Below are 16467 nucleotides of genomic sequence, written 5' to 3'. Positions count from 1 at the left end.
TAAATTAGTTAGGCACGACCTGCCCTTTATGAGCCCATGCTGCGTCTGCCCAATGGGACAATTTCTATCCATATGCTTCGCTATTTCTTCCTTGATGATAGATTCCAGCATCTTCCCTACTACCGAAGTTAGGCTCACTGGCCTATAATTTCCTGCCTTCTGCCTACCTCCTTTTTTAAACAGTGGTGTCACGTTTGCTAATTTCCAATCCACCGGGACCACCCCAGAGTCTAGTGAATTTTGGTAAATCATCATTAGTGCATCTGCAATTTCCCTAGCCATCTCTTTTAGCACTCTGGGATGCATTCCATCAGGGCCGGGGACTAGTCTACCTTTAGCCCCATTAGCTTGCCCATTACTACCTCTTTAGTGATAACAATCCTCTCAAGGTCCTCATCTGTCATAGCCTCATTTCTATCAGTCGCTGGCATGTTATTTGTGTTTTCCACTGTGAAGACCGAGCCAAAAAACCTGTTCAGTTCCTCAGCCATTTCCTCATCTCCCATTATTAAAACTCCCTTCTCATCCTCTAAAGGACCAATATTTACCTTAGCCACTCTTTTTTGTTTTATATATTTGTAAAAACGTTTACTGTCTGTTTTTATATTCTGCGCAAGTTTACTCTCATACTCCATCTTACTCTTTATAGCTTTTTTAGTAGCTTTCTGTTGCCCCCTAAAGATTTCCCAGTCCTCTAGTCTCCCACCAATCTTTGCCACTTTATATGCTTTTTCCTTCAATTTGATACACTCCCTTATTTCCTTAGGTATCCATGGTCGAGTTTCCCTCTTTCTACCGTCCTTCCTTTTTGTTGGTATAAACTTTTGCTGAGCACTGTGAAAAATCGCTTGGAAGGTTCTCCACTGTTCCTCAACTGTTCCACCATAAAGTCTTAGCTCCCAGTCTACCTTAGCTAGTTCTTCTCTCATCCCATTGTAATCTCCTTTGTTTAAACACTAGTATTTGATTTTACTTTCTCACCCTCCATCTGTATTTTAAATTCCACCATATTGTGATCGCTCCTTCCGAGAGGATCCCTATCTATGAGATCATGAATCAATCCTGTCTCGTTACACAGGACAAGATCTAGGACCGCTTGTTCCCTCGTAGGTTCCATTACAAACTGTTCTAGGAAACTATCGCGGATACATTCTATAAACTCCTCCTCAAGGTTGCCTTGATCGACTTAGTTAAACCAATCGACATGTAGATTAAAATCCCCCATGATAACTGCTGTACCATTTCTACATGCATCAGTTATTTCTTTGTTTATTGCCTGCCCCACCATAACGTTACTATTTGGTGGCCGATAGACTACTCCTATCAGTGACTTTTTCGCCTTACTATTCCTGATCTCCACCCAAATGGATTTAACCGTATCCTCCATAGCACCGATGTCATCCCTTACTATTGCCCGGATGTCATCCTTAAATAACAGAGTAACACCACCTCCCTTACCATCCACTCTGTCCTTCCGAATAGTTTGATACCCTCGGATGTTTAACTCCCAGTCGTGACCATCCTTTAACCATGTTTCAGTAATGGCCACTAAATCATAATCATTCATGATGATTTGTCCATTAAACCATTTACTTTATTCCGAATACTACGAGCATTCAGGTAAAGTACACTTATGTTGTTTTTTTTTTTACCTCTGTTTTGAATCCTAACATCTCCAGCTTTATTCCTTTTAGTATTACTGGGCCTATTCACTGAGCTCACCTCAGTCACTGTACCTTGTACTGTCGCCCTTTTTGATTTTTGACTATGTCTTCTCTGTCTTGCACTTTTCCCCTTACTTCCTTTTGCTTCTGTCCCTGTTTTACTACCTTCCAACTTCCTGCATCGGTTCCCATCCCCCTGCCACATTAGTTTAAACCCTCCCCAACAGCTCTAGCAAACACCCCGCCCCCCCCCCTCCCCTCCCTCCCCCCCCCCCCCCCCCCCAGGACATCGGTTCCAGTCCTGCCCAGGTGCAGACCGTCCGGTTTGTACTGGTCCCACCTCCCCCAGAACCGGTCCCAATGCCCCAGGAATTTGAATCCCTCCCTCTTGCACCATCTCTCGAGCCACGCATTCATCCTATCTATCCTGACATTCCTACTCTGACTAGCTCGTGGCACTGGTAGCAATCCTGAGATTACTACCTTTTGAGGTCCTACTTTTTAGTTTAACTCCTAACTCCCTGAATTCCGCTTGTAGGACCTCATCCCGTTTTTACCTATATCGTTGGTGCCTATGTGCACCACGACAGCTGGCTGTTATTCCCCCCCCCCCCACCCCCCCAAAGAATGCCCTGCAGCCGCTCCGAGACATCCTTGACCCTTGCACCAGGGAGGCAACATACCATCCTGGAGTCTCGATTGCGTCCACAGAACTGCCTGTCTATTCCCCTTACGATCGAGTCCCCTATCACTATAGCCCTGCCATTTTTCTTCCTGCCCTGCTGTGCAGCAGAGCCAGCCACGGTGCCATGAACCTTACTGCTGCCTTCCCCTGGTGAGCCATCTCCCCCAACAGTATCCAAAGCGGTATATCTGTTTTGCAGGGAGATGACCGCAGGGGACACCTGCACTGCCTTCCTACTCTTGCTCTGTCTTTTGGTCACCCATTTGCTATCTCCCTCAGTAACTTTCACCAGCGGAGTGACCAACTCGCTAAATGTGCTATCCACGACCTCCTCAGCATCGTGGATGCTCCAAAGTGAGTCCATCCGCAGCTCCAGAGCCCTCAAGCGGTCTAACAGGAGCTGCAACTGAACACACTTCTTGCACGTGAAAGAGCCAGGGACAGTGGACGTGTCCCTGAGCACCCACATCGCACACGAGGAGCATGACACGGGTCTGAGATCTCCTGCCATGTCTTAAACCGTAGGTAAACTTGTACAATTACTACAATTTCAAAATAAAAATAAATAAATTAGACAATGAAAAGAAAAACTACTTACCAGTCACTTACCAGGATTAAAAAGCACCTCCGAAAAAGCACTTTCTCCCACTCAGCACCGAATTACCTCACTGCACCAAATTACCAAGTTGCAATTCCCACTCTGGATTTGCCTCACTCCGTCTGTGTTTCCTTGACAAGTGCAAGCTTACTGAGTGCGCTTTCTGTCTGTCTTTTACGCAGACCTCAGCTAACTGATGACTCAAAAAAACCTAAACTTCAAAGAGAAGAATACAATGTGCCCTTTGTGCCCCTAAACAGGCCTCAGGTGACTGACAGATAACTGCCTCTCAGCAATTAGGGTGGGGGCAGCTTCAGCCAATTAGACACTAATCTACACACTGCACTTTTAACTGAAAAACAGCAGAATTAGATTTACCACTTACCTTTCCTGATTACCTCACTGCACCAAATTACCAAGTTGCAATTCCCACTCTGGATGTGCCTCACTCCGGCTGTGTTTCCTTGACAAGTGCAAGCTTACTGAGTGCGCTTTCTGTCTGTCTTTTATGCCAAAGGAACAACATTGGCTATTCTCCAGTCCTCTGGGACATCACCTGAAGACAGTGAGGATCCAAAGATTTCTGTCAAGGCCTCAGCAATTTCCTCTCTTGCCTCCTTCAGTATTCTGGGGTAGATCCCATCAGGCCTTGGGGACTTAATATTTTTCAAGATGCCCAACACCTCGTCTTTTTGGATCTCAATGTGACCCAGGCTATCTACACACTCTTCTCCAGACTCAACATCCACCAATTCCTTCTCTTTGGTGAATACTGATGCAAAGTATTCATTTAGTACCTCGCCCATTTCCTCTGGCTCCACACATAGATTTCCTCCCCTGTCCTTCAGTGGGCCAATCCTTTCCCTGGCTACCCTCTTGCTTTATATGTACGTGTAAAAGCCTTGGGATTTTCCTTAACCCTATTTGCCAATGACTTTTCGTGACCCCTTTTAGCTCTCCTGACTCCTTGCTCAAGTTCCTTCCTACTGTCCTTATATTCCACACGGCGGCTTTGTCTGTTCCCAGCCTTCTAGCCCTGACAAATGCCTCCTTTTTCTTTTTGGCGAGGCCTACAATATCTCTCGTTATCCAAGGTTCCTGAAATTTTCCGTTTTTATCCTTTTTCCTCACAGGAACGTGCCGGTCCTGAATTCCTTTCAACTGACATTTGAAAGCCCCTCATGTCAGATGTTGATTTACCCTCAAACATCAGCCCCCAATCTAGGTTCTTAAGTTCCTGCCTAATATTGTTATAATTAGCCTTCCTCCAATTTGGCACATTCTCCCTAGGACCACTCTTATCCTTGTCCACCAGCACTTTAACGCTTACTGAATTGTGGTCACAGTTACCGAAATGCTCCTCTACTAAAACTTCTACCACTTGGCCGGGTTCATTCCCCAATACCAGGTCCAGTACAGCGTCTTCCCTGGTTGGACTAACTACATATTGTTTTAAGAAGCCCTCCTGGATGTTCCTTACAAACTCTGCCCCGTCCAAGCCCCTAGCATTAAGTGAGTCCCAGTCAATATTGGGGAAGTTGAAGTCTCCCATCACAACAACACTGTTGCTTTTACTCCTTTCCAAAATCTGTCTCCCTATCTGCTCCTCTATCTCCCACTGGCTGTTGGTTGACCTGTAGTAAACCCCCAACAGTGTTACTGCACCCTTCTTATTCCTGATCTCTACCCATATAGCCTCACTGCCCTCTGAGGTGTCCTCCCGCAGTACAGCTGTGTTCTCCCTAATCAGCGCAACTCCTCCACCCCTTTTATATCCCCCTCTATCTCGACTGAAACATCTAAATCCTGGTACGTTTAGCTGCCAATCCTGTCCTTCCCTCAACCAGGTCTCTGTAATGGCAACAACATCATAGTTCCAAGTACTAATCCAAGCTCTTACGTTCATCTGCCTTACCTGTTATACTTCTTGCATTAAAACATATACACATCAGGCCACCAGTCCTGCTATTTTCAGCAACATCTCCCTGTCTGCTCTTCCTCCGAGCCATACTGGCCCTATTCCCTAGTTCTCCCTCAATTTTTTCACCTTCTGACCTATTGCTCCGGTACCCACCCCCCTGTCCATACTAGTTTAAACCCTCCTGTGTGACACTAACAAACCTCGCGGCCAGGCTATTTATGCGCCTCCAGTTTAGATTCAATCCGCCCTTCTTATACAGGTCACACCTGCCCCGGAAGAGCTCCCAGTGGTCCATATAACTGAAACCCTCCCTCCTACACCAGCTATTTAGCCTGGTGTTTAGCTGCTCTATCTTCCTATTTCTCGCCTCACTGGCACGTGGCACAGGGAGTAATGCCAAGATTACAACCCGAGAGGTCCTGTCTTTTAACTTTCTGCTGAGCTCCCTGAACTCCAGCAGCAGGACCTCATCCCCGTTCCTGCCAATGTCGTTAGTATTATATGTACCACAACCTCTGCCTGTTTGCCCTCCCCCTTCAGGATGCCCGCTACCCATTCGGAGACATCCTGGACCCTGGCACCAGGGAGGCAACATAGCATCCTGGAGTCTCTCTCTCATCTACAGAAGTGCCTATCTGTGCCCCTGACTATAGAGTCCCCTATGACTATTGCTCTTCTGAGCTTCTGAAAACCTTGAAAAACACCTTGAGCAAAAAGACCAGCAGCCATTGAAAAGAAACAAAAATCATAGTAAAATATTCACCTTCACTGATCACAGATAATGCATTAATTCTCGACTTCAACATAATGTCCTAGCCAAGAAGCGTGACACTAATTTTATTAAATAGTAGAATCTCGATGGGGAAATGTTGCACAGTTTTTTGGAAAGGTTACTTAAGTCTGAATAAACTCATTTTATGGTGTATGTAGGGAACACAATGTAGTGAAAGATGCGGCATCCATTGTAAACATTGGCAACCATTGGGCTCATTTTAAGTAATGTTTGCTGATTAGTGCAGCTTTTCATCTTCAGTTGATTAAGGAAAACATTACCTATTTAAAATGCTGAATGTTTTGTTTCAAATATTTCTGTTTAAGCTGAGTGCAGCTGCAATCAGGAGGAAACTGCTTAGGAAGGAGTTATAAAACCAGCCTGAGAGCTGCATTAACATCAGTAAGGATGATTAACTGTGCTTCAGCAATGTGCATTGATTCTGCTTTGAGACCCAGCCATTTCTCTGCACATCATCTCTTCTCTCCTCTCTTTCCCCCCCCCCCCCCCCAACCACCTTCCCCTGCGTGCTCATTGATTACACTGATGCCCCTGCAAAAATAAGTCATATATGGGTAAGAAAAAGTGAGCTGCATGATTAAGGTCCCAAGCTTTATCACTGGTCTGAGTTAGCGAATCTTAATTGATGCACCTTATGGGAGATGGGAAATTGGTCAGGGCTTTGTAAGTTCATTATCTAGAAATCCCCACTGTGTGTGTGATAGGTGAGGACAGAATTAGTATGAATTAATGGACATCTGAGGCATCTTTGTATGAACACTTTAAACTAGTTACACATTTCAATTTTACTGTTTATCTAACCAGGAAAGATCCTCCAGACCGACCCCGGGACATAAACCAAACAGATCTAAATTTATTCATAGTTTAACCATACACACTTATCTTTCCATCCTCCCACCACTAAGGTTGTTGATTCTGATGCTACTTACACATGTGATCCTATGGAGGATCCTATGGAGGGAGGGTTTGTGTCCCGTCGAGGTAATTCAGCCTCATTTACTTCTGTCTGGTTTGTGATGCTGCTTTACTTGTCGTTTTAATCATATTCATTTTTTCGCAGACTTTTAATTTGCAAAAAAATGGTCTGGAGTTAAAATCTGCTATCAGGATCAAAAACTTAGTATCTTAGTCATCTGTCAATTTGATGTGAACATTGCTATTTTTCTCCATGTGACTCATTCAATGAATAGCGCTGTTCCACATTGTGTCATCAATTTATTAACCAGATCTACTCTTGCCATCTCTAGATTCACCTCTCCCTCCTCTCCTGGTATCTCTTAACTCTTAACAATCTGCAAGGATTGATGCTCATTGCTGCCTTGTAAGATTTTCTGTGTGTCAGCCCCAGCCTCGCACACAAAGTCAGGGCATTCACCATCCACAGCACTTTACACCACAATCCCTCCTCCAGCGGCACCCCCAGCTCTTCCTCCCACTTAGCCTCAACACCATCCATGGACACCTTTATCCTCCTCCAAAATCCTCGCGTAAATCGCCGAGACGACCCTCCCCATGAAGCAAATCCTTCATCTCTCTACTCCCCGGAACCGTGCATCCATCGTCCCCAGCTCAAATTCATGATTTCCACCCACATCCCACTCCCAACTTAAAATGCTGCCGAAATTGCCTCCAAATCTTCAGCGTGGATACCACCACCAAACTCACCGAACACTTCCCTAGGGCCATCGGGAGCAGCCAGTGCCCGCAACCAAACCCCCTACATGAGCCTGCCTCCATTTTTACCCACGAAGCCCCGCCTCCCTATTTCATCCTTGAACCTTCCCTGCATTCACCACCTAATAATAATACATCAGATTCGGGACGCCCAACCCTCTTCTTCTCCCCCCCCCCCCCCCCCCAACTGCCGTCCCCTCTGCAACACCACCTTCTTTACCCTGGCCACCTCCGCACCATACAAACAAAGACATCAGTTAATAATCATCTTTATTGTCACAAGTAGGCTTACATTAGCACAGCAATGAAGTTATTGTGAAAAGCCCTAGTCGCCACATTCCGGCGCTTGTTCGGGTACACAGAGGGAGAATTCAATGTCCAATTCACCAAACAGCACGTCTTTCGGGACTTGTGGGAGGAAACCAGAGCACCCGGAGGAAACTCAAGCAGTTACAGGGAGAACGTGCAAACTTCGCAGACAGTGGCCCAAGCTGGGAATTGATCCTGAGACCCTGGTGCTGTGAAACAGTGCTAACCACTGTGCTACCATGCGCTCTAGCCACTCCTTGGAAAAACGTCTTTAGCAAAAAGACTGGCAGGCACTGAAAAGAAACAAAAGTCATGGTAAAATATTCGCCTTCACTGTCTGTATCCGGCCCACCAGCAACAGAGGTAGATTTTCCCACCTTGACAAATCAGCCTTCACTCTCCTTCACGAAGCTAGATAAATTCAACTTCTGAAGACCTGCCCAGTCCTGAGCCACCTGCACCACCAGATACCTGAAGTAAGAAGCTGCCTGACGGAATGGCAGCCCCCTCCCCCACCCCTGGAGAGGAAACCACAAAATACCCTTTCCCAAATTCAGCTTATGCCCTAAGAACGTCCCAAATCTTTGAAGCAAAGGCAGCACGGTGGCACAGTGGGTTAGCCCTGTTGCCTCACAGCGCCAAGGTCCCAGGTTCGATCCCAGCTCTGGGTCACTGTCCGTGTGGAGTTTGCACGTTCTCCCCGTGTTTGCGTGGGCTTTGCCCCCACAACCCAAAGATGTGCAGGCTAGGTGGATTGGCCACACTAAATTGCCCCTTAATTGGAAACAATTGATTGGGTACTCTAAAATTTTTTTTTAAATCTTTGAAACAAACCCATTATTTCCCCCACCAAGGAGTCTGGCTCTGAAATGTATAACAAGTCATCTGTGTACAAGGGCTCCTCTTTATCCCCTTTTGCAACTTTGAGCTCCTCAGCTGAGGGATTATTTTAAGCAGTTGCTGTTCTGATGTCCTGTATGTCCACTGTTAGAGTAGCTTGTCGCTTGGGTAGTGGTTTGTGGTCTTGTGACTGCAAGAGCCATTGTTATACAGTCCTCGCTCTGTCCTGAAAGATTGTGAAAGGATTAGTGTTTTTCAAACTTTTTTACCCGGGACCCACTTTTGAAAACTGACCGACCTTCGGGACCCACACCAAGTTTGTTTATCTTTAATACATTAGGTCCTAAGGAATCACTGGGTGCAAACCTTTTTTGAAAAATAAATAAATATGTAAGATTGATTTCCCGCAAGAAATAGTTTCAATCGTGAATTGAATTCTGCATTTAAAAAATTCTCCCTATGAAGAGACCACCCCTCCCCAACCACCAGTAAAATGTTGAAAATCATGAATCTCCAGCTCCCAATTTCATAGTCAAAAGTATTAAGAGCATATGTAGGTTTTATAAGAACATTAAATTGACAAGGCGCACACGCCCAGCTGGACATTGACTGACCAACAGCAGCTTACACTGTAAAATGAAACTTCACATAATAAAAAATTCCAATTTAAAAACTGATAAAATACATGTAAACACTATGATTGCTTTCAGGGTGCAGGATATTCAGATTCTGGTCCCTTACCACTGAGATGGTTGCAATAATCTTGCATGCAGTTCTTGTTCCAATATCTTGTGCAATAAAATGGTGGATCAGAACATACAACCACACAAGTCATACAAAATAACTATTTGAGTAAAATGTAGTTCTGGTATCATTATACTTTGTGCTCTGAAAATGGTTTTTCAAAGAATGCAGCTGGTGCATGTTTGCATGACTCTGTGTTGAATTTCTTTACGTCTTGGCTTTGGAATATTGCAAATGACCACCGAAGAGTATCAGCCACCTGGACATGAGACTGGAAGTGAGGTTAATTCACCTTCCCGTCACCTGGATTTATTCCACCCGCCACAAGTCTGGTCCAAGCAGGGGCATTGGCCGTCCCGATGTTACGGATAATTTTAACCCAAGCACTAGAATTTTAATGCAACCACTGGCTGGTAACAACTCTCCCACCTGTTCCTTTCCGACCAGCAACAGTCGCACCTTCTAATACATTACTACCATGCTCTCCTGTACCACTTCTGTAATTGGGATGATTTTGCTGAGGATTACCATAAGGTACTTTTGCTTCCCTCTGTAGCCCGCATTCCCCGCTTTCACCTGTACTGTACAATCAATTGCCGCATCTGCCTCATTCCTGATTTATTCTTTTAATTACATTCTGTTCTTTGTCTGCCCTCTTTCGTTCTGGTCCTTGCCATTCACATTTTTTGTGATCCTGAACTCCGCAACCCTGCCTGTGATCCGCTGCAATCCGCACGTTGAAAACCCTGGAATAGGGCATAGGATGGGAGGGTGGGAAGGCAAATTCTGAAATTGTTCATTTAAATGGCATGATATTGTGTAAAATGAGTGGCTAATTGAAGAACAGTATTCCAAGCTGTATAAATAACTGCTGTGGAAGATGATCTACTCTACAGTATTTCCAAAGTATCCCATCATCAGATGCCATTGAAAGAGATTGTTACCAAAGGAATTTTTAATGTATTTAAAGTGAGTAATGAGGAATGGAGCACTTTCCATTTTGGGGACCAAGAGTTAACATTAAGCAGTGAAAGTTGCCATGGTTCCAGAGAACTATAGGCTGCTCTCCCCGTTGAGAAAGCTGACTGGTGGTGATTTATCCTGAGTGTCATCCGGGCTCATGGAGTAAGCCATTTTCCAGGCCTGCTCCTTAGAATGGAAATAGTTTGGGTGTTTTATGAATGAATTTGCATTGAATAAACAGTGCTATTAACCTATCTGGAAGCTACTAGGTACCCCATTATGTAGAGCTTAGGGTATGTTCTGGTCCAGGTCACTTGCCTAAACAGATCAGGTTTTCAATAGGCAACAAATTTTGCAAAGTTGTGTACTTAAGGATCTACAAATGCACTATTTAGTTAGGCAATGCTGCTAAGATCAAGGCACTGATATTAATCTAAGATCACAACTAGTCATCTGAGGGATGCGACAACAGTCACAATCTTGAATATGGTACAACACTGTGTGCCTGTGAGTATTCACAATCCCTCATGTTGAGGATGATTCTTTATTGTGGACAACTGGGTGAAAATGGGATGTCAGTGTTGACTATTATTTTGCAGGTGCTTGAGTTCTATCTTAACCTCGCAGCCTTTCCCACAGTGAGGACATTGGTTGTTGACTGCGAGAAGTGGTGGCAGATAGTTGGCTTAAGTAGCTGCCCTCTCCCTTATTCTCTTTCAGGATACTCTTGTTGATTGATCTTGACACCATTTTAGATGATTTCATCATTCTGGTCAGATTGTGCATCTGCTTCCCATGTTTTGATGTTCATAGAGCAGATCTTCATAGGGGTATTAAGATGACTTTGAAACATTTTATTTGGTCTGTCAATGGGCACCTGTTTCGGCAGTCTTAAATGTGCATTCTGATGACATGCCCTGTCCATCACAGCTGAGTTTATCATGGCCTCTATACTTGACATATCAGTGCCTTGCAGGTGTCAATACTCACAATTGTGTACTCCCCATATCAACAGATACACCTGTAAATGCTGTGTAATGGCATCAGTATGTAATCCGTCTGAAACACCCAGTTTGTTAATGGTGAAATATCGTAAGATGCTATGGTTAGGACATAATATAGGTTACAGATGGTCTACTTGCAAAAATTTATTTCCTATGCTTCTGTAATAGTCTTTCAATATATGTGCATAGCAGTGTCTGATCTTTTTCTTTGCATGTATATTTTTGTGTATATAAATAAGGAATTATGTAGCACCGTCACAGCATAAGGACACCCCCAAAACGATTCGCATCCAATAAATTTAAAGCAAAATATTGGAGATGTTGGCGATCTGAAATAAAAACAAAATGCCGGAAAAACTAAGCAGGTCTGGCAGCATCTGTGGAAAGAGAAACAAGTTTTATGTTATGACTCTAAATGTGACCTCTTTGGAATGAATGCAACCAGACGTCCGTTTTTCCAGGACTTTGTTTTTATCACAGCCAATAAAATAATTTTGAGGTGTGGTCACTATTTCAATGTAAGTGAATGCAGGGACCATTTTTCAGTAAGGTTCCACAAACATTGATGAAATAATGTTCTTAGTGGTCGACACTTTATATTTGCTCAGCCACTGGGAGAACCTCCATGCTCTTCAAATAGTGCCATGGGGTATTTTACATCCACCTGAGAGTGCAGATGAGTCCTCAGTTTTAACATCTCATTCAGAAAGCATATTTTGCCTTGCTTTTATCAGTGTTGATTCCTCACTAAATTTGATTTCTTGAACTCCCCCTTAAAATGATGTTCTCATCACACTGCCAAAACACTTGATTTTCCAATGTTTCCCTCATGAGCTTTATGCGCTCCTTTATCAAAGATTCAAAAATCTACTGCTCGTCTCCCAACCGGTGCTTTGTCTTGCCTGTGTGTTGTACTTGACCTCGCTGACCTTCACATGTTCCATCTCCTTGAATGCAGCAGTTTTGAGATTCTCGGCCTACTTTACAAATCCCCCCAATGCCCGCTGCCACTAGCTCCGGGGAATTGTACGGGGAGCCCAGTGGTACAGTCGACAGTCAGGGTGTGGAATCAGCTGTGGAGACACTTTACATTGGAGCGGATGTTGGTATTGACACCACTGTGCGAGAAACATAGGTTTAAGCCAAGAGAGATGGATGGATGGGATGTATGGAAAGTGGAGGGAGGTGGAGCTGGTGAGGGTGAGGGACTTGTACTTGGAAGGTCTGGATGAGTTGCCAAGGGAGAGTGAATTTAGAAATATGCAGGTGAGGACTTTGCATGAAAGGAGTGGAGATTGCCAGTGTACACCATATTAGAGCAACTGCTGCCCCTGGATGAGTTTGGAGAGGCTAGGATTGGGGATATATATGGGTGGTTGGGGTGGGGTGGGCGCACAGGTGATGAGGGTCAATAATTCTTGGGGGGGGGGGGGGGGGGGGGAGTTGTGGGGGTGGAAGAATAGGCTGGGGTCGAGGTGCGAGGCGATGCATAGGGTAAATTCAACCTCCTGTGAGAGGGTGAGCTTGATTCATTTCAAGGTGGTGCACAGGGTACATATGACTCGAGCGAGGATGAGTGGGTTCTTCCAAGGGGTGGCTGAGTGTGAGAAGTGTAGGCAAAGGTAAGCAAATCATGCACACGCTCTGGGGTTGCAGAAAGCTGGAGAGATACTGGAAGCTGTGTTTTGGCCGCTATCTAAGATTGTGGGGGTGGAGGTCAGGCCAGGCCCAATGGGGGGGTATCAGAAGTGCTAAAGCTGCTGGAAGGGAAGGGGACGATGTAGCCTTCACATCTCTTTTTTTTAAATCTTTTTTTATTACTTTTTCTGAGTTACTAAGCCAGAGCTCAAAGTGTGGACAGGGTTGAACCCCTAATCCAGCTCCTTGCCTGCTCCAAAAACCAATTCAAATTCAAATTAAATCCAATTCATGGTCCCCACAAGAGAGACTTAACCAGATCTGAGCCAAAAGGCAGAGCAGATACTAGACTTGATCTTAGCCAAAAGGCTGAGAAGCAATCTTCGCGTCTCTTAATTACACGGTGAAGGATCTTGCTAAATTGGAGGTCGGATATGCTGCAGGGGGTGGTGGCCTGGCTGGGGGAGTTGTCCAATTTCGTCCGGTTGGAAAAGAGTAAATTTGAGTTGAGGGGGTCAGCGGAGGACTTCAATATACAGTGGAGGTTGTTCATAACAATGTTTGAGGAACTATTTTTTAATATTTATTAGTGTCACAAGTAGGCTCACATATTAACACTCCAATTAAGTTACTGTGAAAACCCCCTAGTCGCCACACTGAGGAGGGGGGGGGGGTGTTAAAAGGGGGGGAAATTGTGCACTGGGCTGTGTTTGACGAGTGTTTTTTTGTACATGTTGCTGTTTTTACACATTTGGAATAAATTAAATTTTAAAAAAAAACATCCCTCCAATGCCGCAACCCTGTATACTTCTCCAATTTCCTTCGGCCCTACATCCCGGTGTTTCTCCTCTGCTCAACTATGAGGCCTCCAGCATACCAACACTGTCACTGACCAAACCTTCAGCTTCTGTTTCTGTGCGCTTTGGAACTCTCTTCTCAAATTATTCCATTTGACATTTGGATCACCTGCCCAACCCCTAGCTTCCTAAACCATACTTGGCCAAATCTCACTTGTGAAGCTTTTTGAGATTTGTTTGCTGCATGTGTGAACTTTAGATGTCCGTGCATTTTCATGTTGGTTGACACCAATTATCAATGGACAAATAACTTTGGGTATAAGATATTGTCAATGCAAAATTGATCAATACTTTATATAAAAATGAATTCATAGACAATGTAATGAGCAAAGCAAAAGATCAGAGAAACAGAAGACAGCACCTACGTAATGTGTAAGGTTGGGCACTCGTCGATTAGTCCTACGTTCGGCAAGCACTAATCTCCAACATCTGTGTCTATATCAGAGGGGCAGTATCCATACCACTAGTGGATATTTGCAGGAAATACTATCAGGCAGGCCCTGTGTGCTATGTAGATCTGTTAGGCTCTTCTGTATTAAAGCTAACAGCAGCACGCTGATACAAACAGCTAAAGTGCATATTACAACTTGTATTTTAGTGAGAATAAATACTTGTGAAAATCCTATTTGCTACAGTCAGGAGCAGATGTAATGATTAGCTAATGTGCTATTTTAAATGAGTAGAAATTGATAGATGTTTTAAGTAAAGAATCAAAAAAATGTTTTTCTTTATTATCCCTGCTCACTCGCTGACATACAGCACACTATACATAAAGGCCACGTTGTATTTTGCAGTGTGGTTAATTCCATCAGTGGACAGTTTAAATGTTTCTCTGCATTATTCATGTTGGTCCATTACAGCTGCAGATGGAAGTCTGTTGCAATTTGTTGTGCTATGTAGGGGCTGGCATGAAACCAATGCCTGTGCAGTGTATTAAATTATCAGAGTAAACACTGCTGTTCAGATATTTCATGCAGTTCTCCCCCCCCCCCCCCCCCCCCCCCCCCCAGCTCATTTTCTCATTAAGCTCAAGTGCACATTACTCTAAAGTGTGGCAGTGTAGCCATCTGAGAAAATTAGCCTGTTGGACAATTGCTTGGGAATGTTTTTTTTTAAACTGGTAATATCTGGGTGCATTGATTAACTGAAGCAGCTGAGACTTGTGCTTAATAATTGATGTTGTAGTCAGCAATTCTCTTGTTGCATAATTAATCTGCCCAACTGAGGCTAAGCCATGTTTTTTTCCCCTGAGGATGCAACCCAATATGCTACAGTATTTTACAAGGACATGACAAAAGGCTGTTGCAGCACTTTGTTTTTCCCTAAATTTGCTTTCCCACCAAGGCTGTGCCTGTCTTGTTCTGCCCTACACTCATCACCTGTTTTCTTTACTGGATATGGTGAATATACGGTTAATTCTTTGAAGCATCCTCTATTCCTTCATAAAGTAGGAAGAGATTGAAATGATAATAGACTATTTGCAATAGAAAACCCTCCAGATCCAACTCCAGTTGCATCATTTTCTCTTTCCTACCCAATTTTTAACAGTTTTTGAAGACCCAAACTAAACTAAACTGCGGCAATTTGTCGGAAAATCATAGAATTTACAGTGCAGAAGGAGGCCATTCGGCCCATCGAGTCTGCACTGGCCTTTGGAGAGAGCACCCTATGCTTCCACCCTATCCCAGTAACCTCACCTATCCTTTTGGAAACTAAGGGGTAATTTATCATGGTCAATCTACCAACCTGCACATCTTTGGACTGTGGGAGGAAACTGGAGCACCTGGTGGAAACCCACGCACACACGAATGTGGGGCTCCAAAACTGAACAACACAACTTAGTGCTCTGGACATTTCATCCAATCCATTTCCTGTTCTATATAATGTGTTAACATTCAAATAATAAAGGTTATTTCTGGCTTTAATTTATTAATTGAGCAATTGATACACCCACTAAATGGAAAGCATGATGTAAATGAGCTGAGCTTGGTTTCAGTGTGACTGACCACAGATGCAGGATGTGAAATCTATGATGGTTTAATATCTACACCTGTTGTAGTTTATGTACAATTGCAGAAATACTCCAATGCCTAGTTCAGTGTTTAGTTTTTTTGCATTAGCATTATGACTTAATAAGTGTGCTTACATAACAGCAAAATAATTGGTTTGAAAAGCAGGACTGCTATGTGGAGGCGCATAATCAGTTGCTACCATTCCCTGGTATAAGAGAATCTTTATAATTTTGTAACTCTGCTTCTGATCGATGTTGATGAGGGATTGGTGAAAATCTACCGAGTCTACCCCCTCACCTCAAAAGGAGTTAGCTAGAAACATGCCTTTTGCTTTCCTGTTACTGCAATACTCAGCTAAAAAAAAAAGTAACCCTGTCTATAAACAGCCATGTTACAGACCCTCAGCATAACTAGTCTGTGTGTGCAATCTGTTCAAGTTGTTAACCACACTTAGCTGCTAAAACAAGTTGCAACAACCTTGAGCAGAACTAACAAAAACCACCTCCTCTGCTCCAGAGACTGGATAGGCCCAGGGGATAAAAATAATTTGGAACGGTTCTGGTCCCCGGGCGAGAGTTAACAATCATCTTGTCCCAGCTGAATTCAACCTGTCTCTAATGCACCTGAAATGTGCAAGACAAAAGGCACATTGGATATTCAATACTTTCTCACACGGGGCTACGTTTCTGCACACTTGTATCTAGAATGCTCTGTAAGCTGCTTAAACTTCACCTGTTGAACCCACTAACAACTCAGCGAGGGAAG

At 44.0% G+C, this 16467-nt stretch overlaps 1 protein-coding gene and 1 pseudogene across 5 annotated transcripts in view; one reads left to right on the top strand and one right to left on the bottom strand.

The window, feature by feature from the left end:
• Positions 1–16467, top strand: part of kctd5a (potassium channel tetramerization domain containing 5a) — a 92531-nt gene that overhangs the window by 19421 nt on the left and 56643 nt on the right. The gene's annotated exons all lie outside the window — the stretch shown is intronic.
• On the bottom strand, positions 13008–13214 carry LOC119979213 (annotated as a pseudogene).

This window comes from Scyliorhinus canicula, chromosome 15, assembly GCF_902713615.1.
Source record: "Scyliorhinus canicula chromosome 15, sScyCan1.1, whole genome shotgun sequence".
In the NCBI taxonomy this organism is placed as follows: Eukaryota; Metazoa; Chordata; class Chondrichthyes; order Carcharhiniformes; family Scyliorhinidae; genus Scyliorhinus; species Scyliorhinus canicula.
The sequence above is the reverse complement of the archived record's forward strand: the minus strand, read 5'-3'. Positions and strand labels throughout refer to the sequence as shown.